The 14,880-nt window shown below is 38.6% G+C and overlaps 1 pseudogene; it reads right to left on the reverse strand.

Annotated features, from left to right (window-relative positions):
* Window positions 1-12,940: 12,940 nt before the first annotated feature.
* Window positions 12,941-14,219, reverse strand: LOC133060449 (transgelin-2-like; annotated as a pseudogene).
* Window positions 14,220-14,880: the final 661 nt, after the last annotated feature.

Raw genomic sequence — 14,880 nt, forward strand, 5'->3', positions numbered from 1 at the left:
ATATTTTTGTTAAGATGTGAATTTATGGCAGTGCATTTACTATACATATGGAATTATCTGGTAAAAAATTTTTTCTCTGTTCACAAAATAAAATTACACATGAAATACCTGAATTTGTGGTGTTCAGAAAGGAAAACTGTGACTTTTAAATGCTGTATCATCTAAAATATATCTAAAATATAATATTCTAGTACATAATCTTATTTCCTATTAAATTCCTATGACATTTAAGCTCTAGATTGTTTCATACAATTTTTGTACATATTATCTGTCTCTTCTGAAACACTGAATGTGAAAACATCTTGTCAACAAGACCAGGAGTTCCATATGGGCAGTAGTAAATGTGTCTTTCAATACAAAACTCCTATTTTGTGTCAAAAATACTATATTCAGTAGTAGAAGGCTCTGCAATGTTTATTGATTGAGTCATTGTGATCTGTTTAGCTTTAGTTTTGGACTGATATTGCTTACTGATTACTTTTAAGCTTGGAGTTAATACAAGCTGAGAATGATTAGGAGACATGATTTCTCTTCCATTTATTAGCTATAGTATATTCTCAGGCTCAGTTAGAGTGTAGTGAGGACAATGTTCTTACTTTGTAACTAAGATTGTGAGTCTTCATGTTGCCAAGTGAAACTCCATCTCTGAAAGCATTTTGTAAACTTCAAGTTCTAGATAAATACTAAGAGTTGGTCAGGGAATTACTAATTAGTAAGATCTGGTTGTTTTATATAAACAGAAAAGAAAACCTTGATAGCATGTCTCCCGCTATTCATGATAAGTCTGGCAGATTGTTCTGTGGCTGCTCCACACATATCTTTGCCTGTCTGCAGGATGCCAGAGAAAGCTTTTAATTGGCTTCTCATGGACATTGGGAAGAGTCCCCAGTTTTCTGTGTTTCTCTTTAGGGGCTCAATGATGAATGAACACTGGAATGTTCATTTTTCATATTGTTCTTATTTCTAGTAACAATAGGTTAAACGAAAAAAAAAAAAAGAGAAGAAAGTAGAACATCAATCAGATCTGAAAGCTTTGCTGTTGTAGTGAAACATAAGCAATGAAAAGGCAATGTAATTTGCCTATGTAGTTACACTGTGCATTACCTTAAGTGATAGTATGATTAAGTAGCTACCTACTTCACAACAATATTACTTTTCTGTTAGCTTCTAGAGCCTTTATTTAATTTGAGTCTGGTTTTTGAGTTACCAGTTTTCCCCTAAAGTTTTCAAATGATGTCCAAATATTTTTACATACATCCATTCAACAGTTATGTATTGTGTGTTACCAAGTGCCATGGCTTCTGTTAAGTATAGGAAATTTAATGTTAACAAATACAGACACAGACCCTCTTGCATTCACAGAACTTCCTAGCTAGCAGAGAAGAGAAACTATTTTTATGAGAGGGAAGATACAGGAAAATGGCTAAGTTATGTTGACCTGGATTCAAATTCTGACTTTGCTATCTTCTAGCTGGGCAAACTTATGCCAATGGCTTAACCTGAGTTAACCTTCCTTTCCTAAAGTAAAAGGAGAATAACATTGCATCTTTTTCATATCAGAATTTTATAATGATTTAATTAACTGACACATAAAATGTTTATTTCAATATTGGCACATAAAACATCCTCAATTAATGAATGTAATATGGAAATAGAAGCTAATAGTAATAAGGAAATAGAAGTGAAAGCCTTAGGAGCACTGGTAGCGATTGAAATAGTAGCAATACTCTGGTTGGGAAAGTCTGTAGCAACTATACCAGGGCTCTCTCAGAAGTGTCCAGGAAGGTTTCTGAGAGAAAGTGACCTCTAGGTAGAGAGCAATGAATAGAAGTTAAATAACAACAAGAACAACATTACTTTAGAAACAAACATCTAAAAGGACAAAGAAATACCTCTGCCCTCTGCTTTCCCTCCTTACCCCACCCCCCCACATACTCCAGGGAGAAGAAATAAATCCATAGCACAATGCTAGGGCTGCACACACTGACTATTCTTTAAAGAAATAAAACAATTAGAAAAAACACTATAGGCTCGTAGAGAGTCTGTGGTAAATTTTTCTTCTTGCTAGCTGAGCTTTTGCCTTATTATTTAAAATCATTTCCTTTCTTTTACTGTACTTATACTTTATTAATTCCATAGTCCATATTTGTCACATAGTTTTGAGATCAAAGTAACTCCAATTTCTCAGTGGTCCAGGTATTAAATACTCTAGGTATCACATTGCATTTATTCATTTCAAACCATTAAAAACCACAACCTTCTGAATTGTCAGAGAAATATATAAAAACTTTCACACAGAAGTTTCATGTAGACTAGTAGATATTCTATAGGTTCATTATGTATACCACTTGCAAAACTTCACAAGTTCATAGAACTGCTTCTTTTTCCTTCCTTTTTATTTTTTAATTTTCATTCTTTTTTAAATTTTCTAAATTTTTTTTGGAATATAGTTGATTTACAATATTATATTAGTTTCAGGTATACAGCAAAGTGATTCAGTTATGTATAAACATAGTCATACTTTTTCAGATTCTTTACCAATATAGGCTATTGCAGAATATTGAGTAGAGTTCCCTGTACCATGCAGTAGGTCCTATGTCTAGTCCTATAAATAGTGTATCTATTTTATATATAGTCATGTATGTTATTAATCCCAAGCTCCTAATATATTCCTTCCTTCCTCTATCTTTTCCCTTTGATAACCATAAGCTTTTAAAGTGTGTGAGTCTATTTCTGTTTTGTAAAAAAGTTCATTTGTATCATTCTTAACAAAAATAAGATTGCACATATGAGTGCTATCATATGATATTTGTGTTTCTCTGTCTGACTTACTACACTTAGTATGATAATCTCTAGATCCACCCATGTTGCTGCAAATGACATTATTTCACTCTTTTTATGGCCTAGTAATATTCCATTGTATATATGTAACACATCTTTAGCCATTCCTCTATCTATGGACGTTTAGGTTGCTTCCATTGTAAATAGTGCTACAATGACCATTGGGGTGCATGTATCATTTTGAAGTGTGTTTTTCTCTGGATATGTGTCTAGGATTGCTGGATCATATGGTAGCTCTATTTTTAGTTTTTTAAGGAACCTCTCTACTGATCTTCACAGTAGTTGTACTGATTTACATTCCCACCAACAATGTAAGGGGTTTCTCTTTTCTCCACAACCTTTCCATCATTTTCTGTTTGCAGACTTTTTGATGATGATCATTCTGACCATTGGGAGATGATACCTATTGTAGTTTTGATTTGTTTTGATTTAATTATCTGATAATTAGTGATATTGAGAATCTTTTCATGTGTTTTATTGGTTATCTGTAGTTTTGATTTGTTTTAATTATCTGATAATTAGTGATATTGAGAATCTTTTCATGTGTTTTATTGGTCATCTGTATGTCTTCTTTGGAGAAATGTCTATGTAGACCTTCTGCCCATTTTCTGATTGGTTTGTTTGTTTGTTTGACATACAGCTGCATGAACTATTTGTATATTTGGGAGATTAAACTCTTGTCAGTAGTTTCATTTGCAAATATTTCCCCAGATTCAAGGGGTTGTTTTTTAACCTTGTTTATGGTTTCCTTTGCTGTGCAGAGCTTTTAAGTTTAATAAGGTCCTGTTTATTTTTGTATTCATTTCCATTACTCTAGGAGGTAGATCCAGAAAGCTACTGTGATTTATGTCAAACAGTGTTCTGCATATGTTTTCCTCTAGGAGCTTTATAGAGTTCAGTCTTACATATAGGTCTTTGACCCATTTTAAGTTTATTTTGTGTATGGCGTTAGTGTTGTGTTAGTTGCTCAGACATGTCCAACTCTTCACAGCCCTGTAGACCATAGCCCGCCAGGCTCCTCCATCCATGGAATTCTCCAGGCAAGAATACTGGAGTGGGTTACCATTCCCTTCTCCAGGGGATCTTCCCAACCCAGGGACTGAACCTGGATCTCCCACATTGGAGGCAGATACTTTACCATCTGAGCCACCAGGGAAGCCCATATGGTATTAGAGAGTGTTCTAATTTAATTTTTTCATATGTAGCTGTTTAGTTTTCCCAGCATCACTTGTTGAAAAGACTGTCTTTTCTCCATTGTATATTCTTACTTCTTTTGTCATAGATTAATTGGCCATAGGTGCATGGGTTTATTTCTGGGATTTCTATCCTGTCCCATGGATCTTTCTGTTTTTGTAGCAGTATCATACTCTTTTGTTTATTGTAGCTTTATATTACAGTCTGAAGTCAAGGAGTTTGATTACTCCAGCTCCATTTTTCTTTCTCAGGATTGCTTTGGCTATTTAGAGTCTTTTGTGTTTCTATACAAATTTGTAAATTTTTTGTCCTAGTTCTGTGAAAAATGGTGCTGGTAATTTGATAGGGATTGCATTGAATCTGTGATTGCCTTGGGTACTATAGACATTTTGACAACATTGATTCTTACAATCCAAGGACATGGTATATCTTTCCATCTGTTTGTGTCATCTTCAATTTCTTTCATCACTGCTTTAGTCTTCAGAGTACAGGTCTTTTGCTTGCTTGGATAGACTTTTCCTAGGTATTTTTTTCTTTTTCATGTGATGGTAAATGGGATTGTTTCAAACATAAGAACTGAGTTTTTAAAAGTGACAACAGGGTTCACATAACCTATGAAAGTTATAATAAACATGTAAGTTATTTTAGAACACTTTGATATACAGAGCTTTACATTATCTTGTGTGTGTGCTAACTTTCTTCAGTCATGTCCGACTTTTTGTGACCCTATGGACCACAGCCTGCCAGGCTCCTCTGTCCATGGGATTCGCCAGGCAAGAATACTGGAGTGGGTTGCCGTACCGTCCTCCAGGGGATCCTCTCAACACAGGGATTGAGCCTGCATATTTTATGTCTCCTGCATTGGCAGGTGGGTTCTTTACCACTAGCCCCACCTGGGATCCCCTATAGCAAATAATGATAAAGATAATGGTAATAAAAATTGAGCCAACTGGACTAAACATGCACTCTACTTTCCATGCTACATGGAAAGTATTGTCCTCATGTCATGGGGCAGGGTATAGGTGGGGAAGGTTCAGATGAATTAACTGCCAACATCATCCAAATTGTACATTTATGAGTTTTATATCAAATCTTTCAAAACCCAAGTTCATTTTGTTTCTACTCTATCATGCTGTATTCACATCATACAAGAGTAGTCTGTCAGTGTAAAGGAAGGACATTATTCTTGGAATCAATCAGAGTGCAGCTCTTCAACTTCATAGTCATGACATTAAGTTCATTTTCTTTATCTGAAAATTAAAATAATAGTACCTAGCAATGAAGCTGATGAGGGCTCTATGAAGATAAATGTTTTTGATCCCCTACTCTGATATCCAGGTGCAGTGGGTCAGGGAAGAAAGCTAGAATGAAATCTTGTGATTGTACCAAAAGGAGAGTCCTAAATGGATGGCAGTTCAAGGGCTATATTGATAAATACGATATTGAGAGAAAAGCAAGGACATCTGGAGAATTAATGAAAAACCAGAATCAATAATATTTCTCTAAATAGTATCTAAAAGCTCAGTTGTTTTTCTTATACTAAAAATGTCCATATATGGTCAAATGTTCAATATCAAAAGTTTTAAGACAAAACTGGTTTTGATTTACTCCCAAGAACAATTGTTTTACGGTGTTAGAATTATGTAATTGAATCTCATTATTTTTAGAGATATCATCAGAATGATGACTATCATTAAAACAATTTAAAAGCATTTTGTATTTCCCACCAGGAAAAAGATTTCTCAGAGAATTTCAAAATGTCAAAACTGAGAAATCCAATAGATTTTGTAGCTTGTGAATTATTGTTTGATTTATATTCATTCAATATATCACCTTCCTTGTGGCAGAGAGTTCTTCCAGCAGAGAGTAATATATCTTCTGCAAGAATAGTACCTTTTCACTAATAAGTTTTCTTTCTCTTCTTGTGTAATGTGAAAAATAGATATCTGTGTGTGACCTTAAGAAATATTACTTAATGAGATGTCTCAAATTTCTGTATCTTAAATGTATGGTGGTCAGACTCAGTCACTTAAAAATGTCTGTTTAATTTGGCTTGAGAAGGCACTTTGTTATAGAGGACTCATTAGTTAAACTCTCATTCATCCACCTAATGAGATCCTGGGAAACGGAGGTCTCTATGTATGATAGAGAGGGGAAAAAAGTCAAGAATATACTGTGAAATGAAAAAGGTACCTTGTAAGTGAGTGTATATTTTATCTTTTCTAAAAAATGATTAAAAATAATATATATTTGTTTGTGCATATGTAACTAAATGAGACACTTAATGATACTTTAAAAAAACTAATAAATTAGGTTACCTACACAAAGCTGAGTTAAACAGGTAGACAGAAAGAAAAGTATAGAGAATACAAATATATAGAGAATCCTCAACATGCTTGTATATTCATATTTATATAGTGTGAACTTTACAACACATTACCTATTGCAAATCTTTATTTTTGTCAGTAAGAGTCTAGCCCATACATTATAAAAAATGTATTAACCACCTTAGTAAAACTATAAAAATCATTTTTATTGTTCTTTATACCAATGACTTCTAACCATAAAAAATTTCATTTAGAATAAACAAAAGTCCACTGCACTTTATCCCTGGTAATTGTCTTATAAATTCTCTTTTTCTTTTACCATTGTCAACTGAAGGGATTTATTTAGGGAAAGTAAAATAAAGGCTTTTATATATTTGTTCAAATTCTTCAAAAGTGTAAATTAATATTTTAAACATAATTACTGTTTATCAACTTTGTGTTACTTATTTTAGCTTAAAACCTGAGGCCAGATTGGGTGATAGTGTTTCTAGCTCATTTTGAATTCATGTCTATTCAACTTCAAAAATATTTATTTAACATGTTATTGTGAATACATTCAATTGAGATATGTGGTTTTATGGACTTACATTTTGGTTGTTGTATATGAGGAGAATGCCATAACCAAGAAAAATCATAAGTAAATCATACAGCATTAATATTGTCTCAGAGAAAAAAATTGTTGAGAAGTGTTAGAATTTAAGTAAACATATCCAGAGAGCCAGACAATGTGGATGGGTGGGATGTGGGTTACAATTTTAAATATGGTGTTTAGGGTGGGTCCTATTGAGAAGGTGACATGTGAGCAAAAACTTGAAGAGGATGAAACAGCCATATTGATGTCTGAGGAAGAATATACCAGACAGGGTATATCAGTTATGTGTTTCTGCAAATCAATCCAGGCATCCCAGGTGGCTCAGTGGTAAAGAATCTGCCTGCCAAGCAGGAGACGCAGGTTTGATTCCTGGGTCAGAAAGATCCCCTAGAGGAGGAAATAGCAACCCACTCTGTATTCTTGCCAGGATAATCCTGTGGACAGAGCAGCCTGGGGGGCTACAGTCCATGGGGTCGCAAAGAGTCGAACGTGACTGAAGCGACTAAGCATACACAACATGCAAACCAGCCCACTCCAGAAAGTTCTAAGTTGGGAATATGCCGAACACGTCTGAGGAAGAGAAAGGAGGCCAGGGTGACTGGTGTGTAAAGAGTGTTGAGGTGAGTAATAGGAGTTGGCATCAGTGAGGTAAAGAGCGAATATTCTTCCTTCCTTCCTCTCTCCCTCCCTCCTTTCCTTCTCTCCCCTTTCTTCCTTCCATCCTCCCGTCTTTTCTCCTTCCTCAAAGCCTCAAATTATTCATTAATTCATGCATTAACCTTACTCATTTCATTGAGCATATGTTTATTGTTGAATAAATGTGTCTGTGATACACCTTATTTTAAAGTCTGAGACATTCAGCAGTGAATGAAATAAACTTCTTGCTTTCATGGGCTTACTTTTTTTGGAGGTGGGGCATACAAATTAAACATAAATATTTAGTATTGCAGATGTATGTAGAGAAAAATAAATCATAACAAGAGGATAGAGTGTGGGTGAGGTTATGTAATTACGTAGTGAAAGTTTTGAGGTCTCTTTGTTAACATATTTAATATGGCCATAGATATATATAGATCAGCCTCTTATAGTTATATTGAATAATATATTGAATAATACTCATAAGCTTTTCAAACCAAAAAGAACCCAAAATATTTATATTTTATTTCCATTTTTTAAGTAAGGCCTACATATTCAGAGAAAATAAGAAATTTTCTGGAGTCATTTATCCAGGTAAGACCTAGGAATACAATTCAAACCTCTTGACACCTGGATGGTGTTCTCTCATTAGAAACATATTTTTATTTATGATCTCCTAATTTTCTTCCAAACTTCCCTGGTGGCTCAGACGGTAAAGCGTCTATCAATGCAGGAGACCTGGGTTTGATCCCTGGGTCGGGAAGATTCCCTAGAGAAGGAAATGGCAACCCACTCCAGTACTCTTGCCTGGAAAATCCCATGGATGTAGGAGACTGGTGCAGGCCATGGGGTCTTTTTCTTCCAGGTTAAACAAAGTGAAGGGTTACAAAATATATTGGTATTTTTAAACATATTTGTGTTTTTCAAAGTAGGTTAGGAGAATAGTATCCAGGAATAATTGGTAGCTTTTTTTCAAGGAAGAGTGTATAATAAAGTTTTGGTAATTTTTTTTAACCCATTAAGGTTAGTTTCTCTTATAACTCTAGGGCAAAAGCAAGGAAATCAATTAACCAGCTCTCTTGTGTAAGTTTGTGACCAGTCAAAACCACCTGTCTCTTTATTTAATTCTCCAAGAATGAGATTCAATGGTATCTGCTTCCATTGGATTTGGTAAATGAGGATCCAGACATAGCTGTGTTCCAACCCAGAATCTGGACTCTACTGTATTCCTCCAATAATGACAATAATTATTTGAATTAATGAATTATAACTGTATCTGTCTATAATTCTATCCTTTAAAAATAGTCCATTACTGCCTGTACTGAAGAATCCTACCTGAAGTGAAGGGTAATTAATGGCAAAAAAAGTCATTTATATAGGTTTAGTAGCACCATATATTACTTTTTAAAGCATATTTACATTCTAATGCAATTTGAATAAAATTTTTAAAGTTATTTCATATAGATAAACAAACAAGGCTTGTGATGAATGATCCAAATAGTTCTGAGTGGTAGAGAAACAAGATCAGGCCTTGAAATCAGTCGTTAAATTCATAAATGTCAGAATTGAGCATGAAATATTTTAAATACCAAATTATCCAAGCATATGTGATAGAAAATCCCTAATTTTACAAATTTCAACATATATTAATTTAGATACAATTGTTAGCTAAGAATCTATGATCTCTCTGTGACAAAGATGGTGCAATTTCAAAAGGGTATCTCAATGTAAGAAAAAGGTGGAAAATATATTTAGATTATATTTCAGAGAGGGCAGGTTTACTGCTTCGTCCCATAAGTCAGTTTGTTATTATTGTTCTAGCTTGGGTACTGTTGTTTCTCCCTCTCTTCTTGCCTGGGTTCAGGATTTATTCTATCATGTTATATAGCACGGGTTAAATAATAGGCTTATTGGGCAGAGTCTGGTCAGCCTTAAGAGACAGCTTCAGGTCCCTCTGATTTCCCTTCATCTGTCAGAGACCCAAGTCACAGTCAGAGTTCTGCTGAACACATCTACCAGGGGAAGAACCCCAGCCCTGGGCAATTCTGGTGATCGTGTTATACATTTTTCCCAGGGTGTTCCGTGTTGCTGGCCAGCTTCCCTGGAAATTGACATGAGGATGGGGATTTGACTGCAGGAAGTTTATTGGGTGGGGGGGGGAGGGGGGAGGGTGTGAATGCTCTTGGGATCAACATTCCCATGGAGAGTAAAGGAAGCAGACTTGGGCAGAGACTGAACCATGATGCAGTTGTAACCAGGGCCTCAGCCAATCCCACCAGGAGCTCTAGTGCTGGGATGGCCTTGCAGAACTATCTTAAGTTGGCAAGGAGTTTGGTCTTTGTATCCTCACATCAACCCATTACTGAACACTAGATTCCCCCTGGAAGCTAGCCTTCCTTGGGCTTGGTCTGGGGGACACTCTTCAGCTGAGAATAATTTCCAGGAACAAAGACTCAGCTGAGATCTGTTAGCCATCAATACTACCAAAAGTTAGGGGAATAAGTCCCTTTTATGTCCTAAAAGAGATATTCCTATAAATTCTTGGGACAATAATTGTGATTTTAGGTTGAAAGTGTGAAAATAATTTGTTATAAACTCCACCTTTTATGTAGGTAAGTCATGAGTGAATCACAGGTGAGTCTTGAGTGTGAGAGGGCTTCATCAACAAAATTTAGTTGCTCTACTTCATTTTAATGACAAAACAGCTAACTTTTTGTTTGTATTATGCTTAGAAAAATCTTATAATTTGCTCTAGGATTAAAATTCTATTTTGAAAAATAAAGTTATTTCACAAATAACTACAACAATTCAGAAATAGTTTACCCCAGTTTGGAGGAATTTAAAAAGCTGGAAGGCAAAGACTGTTTAAGAAACCCGACCAGGGAATACCCGGGACAATGATCAGGCAGATTTATCAGGGTTTAGACTCACAGCGGTAATTGGTTTTCTGTCTCCTCTGCTAGATTGTGGGTTCTTTCAGAGCTGGAGACATGCCTTATTCATCTTTCACCAATCAGAGCATTGAAGTAAATGAGGTAAGTGCCAGGAGAGATGCGTATATAAAGTGGTCTGGGAATATGGAAGTGAAGATTGATTCAGCCTCATGAGACATCAAAGAGGTTTTATAGGAGTGATGATTCTTGAGCAAAATTGACTGTTGAAATTTGCCAGATGGAAAAATAGCAGAACAGCACGAGAGATTCACAGTATTACTGGTTAAACAAGTGTGAATTTGGAAAGACATGATGTCAGAAGACTATGTCATGTGTTTGGGGAATAGTGAGTTTTGAGGCACCACTTTTTAAAAAATATTTGTTTGGTTGTGGCCATGCTGGATCTTCATCGCTGTGCAGTCTTTTCTCTAGTTGTGGTGAGCGGGGGCTACTCTTTGTCCTGGTGCTCAGGCTCCTCCCAGTCGTGGCTTCTCTTGTTGCAGAGCACGGGTTCTAGGGCGCTCAAGCTGCAGTAGTTGGGCTCATTAGTTGTGGTTTCCGAGCTCTAGAGCACAGACTCAGCAGTTGCGGCACATGGGTTCAGTTGCATGACATGTGGGATCTTCCTGAACAAGGGATTGAACCCGTGTCTACTGCATTGGTGAGCAGATTCTTTACCACTGAGCCACCAGGGAAGCCCGAGGTGCCACTTTTTTTTTGACAAACACTTTTTGAGTCCTTTGCTTTCTGGGCTTTGTCCTTGAACACAGAGCAACCTGCCAGCCGAAGCCAAGCTGTTTTCAGTCGGTACACTCCCGAGTCATCTCATCAGGCAGCTGTACCTTTTCAGAAAACTGGGCTGCCAAGATGTGGGTGGTTGTGCAAACAGTGTATGCAGATGGGGGACCACATATATGCCAACCAAGTCAGTGTTCCAGCGGACACGGTCAGCTGTGATGTCAGCGGAAAGATCTGTCTCAGTGAATGAGTAGACAGGCGATGACCAATGCGTATATTTAAAGCCTGGCACAAGTTACTATGTTCACTATTTCACTGTTTCGCTCTATACTTGTACAATTGTGAGCCTTTCACACCATGTGTCCCTTTGTTCCATTTTAAACTAGTTTTTAGGTACTGGTATCATGCAGTGGAATCTCCCTGATGGCTCAGATGGTAAAGAATCTGCCTGAAATGCAGGAGACCCATATTAGATTCTTGGGTCAGGAAGATCCCCTAGAGAAGGAAATGGCAATCCACTCCAGTATTCTTGCCTGGAGAATTCCATGGACAGAGGAGCCTGGTGGACTACAGTCCATGGGGTCGCAAAGAGTCAGACACGACTGAGCAACTAACACACACATCTTGCACAAAGTCAACTTTTATTTGGAGAAGAGCCTCTGGGGGTATTTAGAAATTCATTAAAGGAGAGAGTAGACAGTTTTCTATTTAGAATAAATGCTGAGCAGGACTTGACATGATTTTTGCAGTGCAGTTAAAACTGTTTTCCTTTGATTGGATTGAATTGAATTTTAATGCAGTGAGTATCCTCCTGGTGTCTGGACCAGTCCAGGAGGTACCCACATAGTTATGATTCAGGGGGAAAATGAGCTCGTTCTAGGAAATGCCTGACAAATGAATTGGGAGAATATTAAAATTAAAGCTAAGGTAATGTCCATTGGGAACATCCAGTGCCTTTAACTGCATGGATATTTATTCATGAATGCTGCCACAAATGAAATGAACTGATCAGGGCTGCCTTAAAAATTCCCTTCAGCTTAACCAAACTTTAGACTTCTCCCTGCCTGAACTTCCTTTCCTAAGAGCATTTACTCTAGGAAACATGTCATTCTTTCTTTGCCCTTTTGAGATATGCATGTGTGTGTGTGTGCATGCTCAGTCATGTCCAACTCTTTGCAACCCCATAGACTATAGCCCACCAGGTTCCTCTGTCCATGGGGGTCTCCAGGCGAGGATACTTGGAGGGAGTGGTTTACTACTCCTTCTTCCATGAGATCTCCTGGACTCAGGGATCAAACCCGTGTCTTTTGCATCTCCGGCATTGGCAGGTGGATTCTTTACCACTGTGCCACCTGGGAAACTTTTTGAGATATAAACCTTTTTAAAAAACTTCTTACCACTTTTACAACCCAGGGCTTCCTTTCTCAAAGACCTGGAAGCCTTCTCTTTGAAATGTGATAGCACCCCTGTCTCCCAGTCTTTGTGGGGAGGTAGGAGCCTCACTTCAGTGGCCAAGGAGAAAGAGATGGGGCACATATGCAACTGCAAACATCCAAACTGGACCCCTGCCAGCAGTTCTGTGCTTTTCTTGAGCTTCTATAGGATTAGAAGATAGTGATGTGATCAGAAAAATGGAGGGTGTGTTCCCAATAGAAACTTTTTTTTTTCATCCAAAAAAAAAAAAAAAAAAAGAGATTCTTTATTTAACTCAGCAAACTCAGATTCTTCAAGCCCCAGCCCATGGTGAGCAGCCTTCCCTCCCAAGCCCCCTCACCCCCACCCCTTAGCCACAGAAAGGAATGGAAAATGAGAAGCCTGGGGGCCTCTGCCAGGGCAGGCTGCCTCCGAAGTGTGGTGAGTGCAGTCCAGCTGGGGCTGGGGTGGCGGCGGCCACAGGCCCCTCCCTATAAATTAAGTCCCTACAGCCACAGCTGTGGGCAAGGCATACTTGTTGGGGGAGAAGGCCGTCAGGCAGCATCCTTGATTCCCAGCTAAGGAATGGGTTAGGGCCCAGGGCTCAGAGGGAAGAGGCCAGAGGAAAGAGAAGAGGTATGGTGCAGAGAGGGGGTGAGGTCACCCCCCGCCCCCAATCTTGGTCCCAGGGGAAAAGAGGCCAGTTGGTCCAGTTTTGTGGGTTTGGAGAAGGGAATGTATTAGTAAGCATAAGGGGGAGGCCACTGTCGGGCACCCCCGGAGGAGACAGGTCAGGCCCCCACCCTGGCAAAAGGGAGCGTGAAAGCTCCCAGGGGCTCTCAGGGAATGTCAATGCTAAAAAAAAAAAAAAACCAAAAAAACACATATATGTTAAGCATTCACGGAGGGCAGGGGCAGGGCTGCAGAGCCAATCAGAGGATCTGGCGTGGCATCCCATAGCCGGTCATGCCTGCCTGAGAAGCCCCGCGGTTAGTTCCCATCTATAAGCCAATCACATTCTTGCCCTCCTGCAGCTGGTTGTCCGAGAAGTACCGAGGGTTCTCCTTGGATTTCTTGGGAAACCAGTTAGGATCCCCAGAGAAGAGCCCATCGTTCCGGGCTACCGCCAGCCCGCCCAGATTCATCAGCGTCCACTGCACACAGGCCACGTTCTTCCCTTCCCAGAGGTCTGGAAGATGTCAGTGGTGTTGATGCCGTAGCGCTCGGCTGCTTGCAGGAACTGGGAGATCTGCTCCATCTGCTTGAAGGCCATGGTGGAGGCCTGGATCTTCTTCACTGGGGCCTGCCCCTCGGGGTACAGCCCATTAATGAGCTCACACAGCATCCTTGAGCCAGTTCTGGAAATTCTCACGCCCAGGCTGGGGCCGGCCCACATCCTTGCGGCACTGGGTGATGATCCACTGGATCAGGATTTGCTCCAGGTCCGCATCGTATTGTTTCTCGATCTTCTGCTGTACCTCCCGGCTCAGGCCGTAGGCAGGTCCCCTGTTGGCCATTCCGAAGGGTGGCGGCAGTGGCTGGGGGGGGGGGGGCGCGGTTCACGTGGGTCGGAGAGTTGCGCACTCGAGGCGGGGGCCGCAGCGCGACCCCAATAGAAACTTATTGTAGAAGTGTAATTCTTATAGACTTTCTTTTTCTGCATGCAGTTTTCATATGTAGGGGTAAATAAACCAAGTCAAGTAGTGTTCTCTAGACTTGTCAACTAGATAATGTAAAATGGGAAGCTGAATCCATTTCTTTTTTTCAATTCAATATGTTTTCTTCTCACTCACATCTCTTATTTCAAAACAAAAAGAAAATAAGAAACTGTTGGAGAAAAGACTAGAGAGAAGGATATAGAAATCATCCTAGCCAAGATATCCAGGTTATCAGGACTTCAATGATTTGAAGAGGAAGGGAGATATTTGAGATGTGGAGTAAGAAAGAGGAATGCGGATTTAGCAATGTATTAGATAAAAAGTAAAACTGAGAAAATAACCAGCACATGCTGGAAGGCTTCTATGCTCACCACTATACCACCAACACACCAGCACATGTTGAGTTTAAGTGATGAGAAAGATAATGGATGGTCCTCTAAAAACACAGGAATATATACAGAATATATGAAATGTATAAGTTGCCAGCTTTGGGGATTTATTACAAATTGTTGGTGCTGGTTGAAAATGGACAGAAGTGATCTATAGGC

Source organism: Dama dama, chromosome 8 (genome assembly GCF_033118175.1).
Source record: "Dama dama isolate Ldn47 chromosome 8, ASM3311817v1, whole genome shotgun sequence".
Classification (NCBI taxonomy): Eukaryota; Metazoa; Chordata; class Mammalia; order Artiodactyla; family Cervidae; genus Dama; species Dama dama.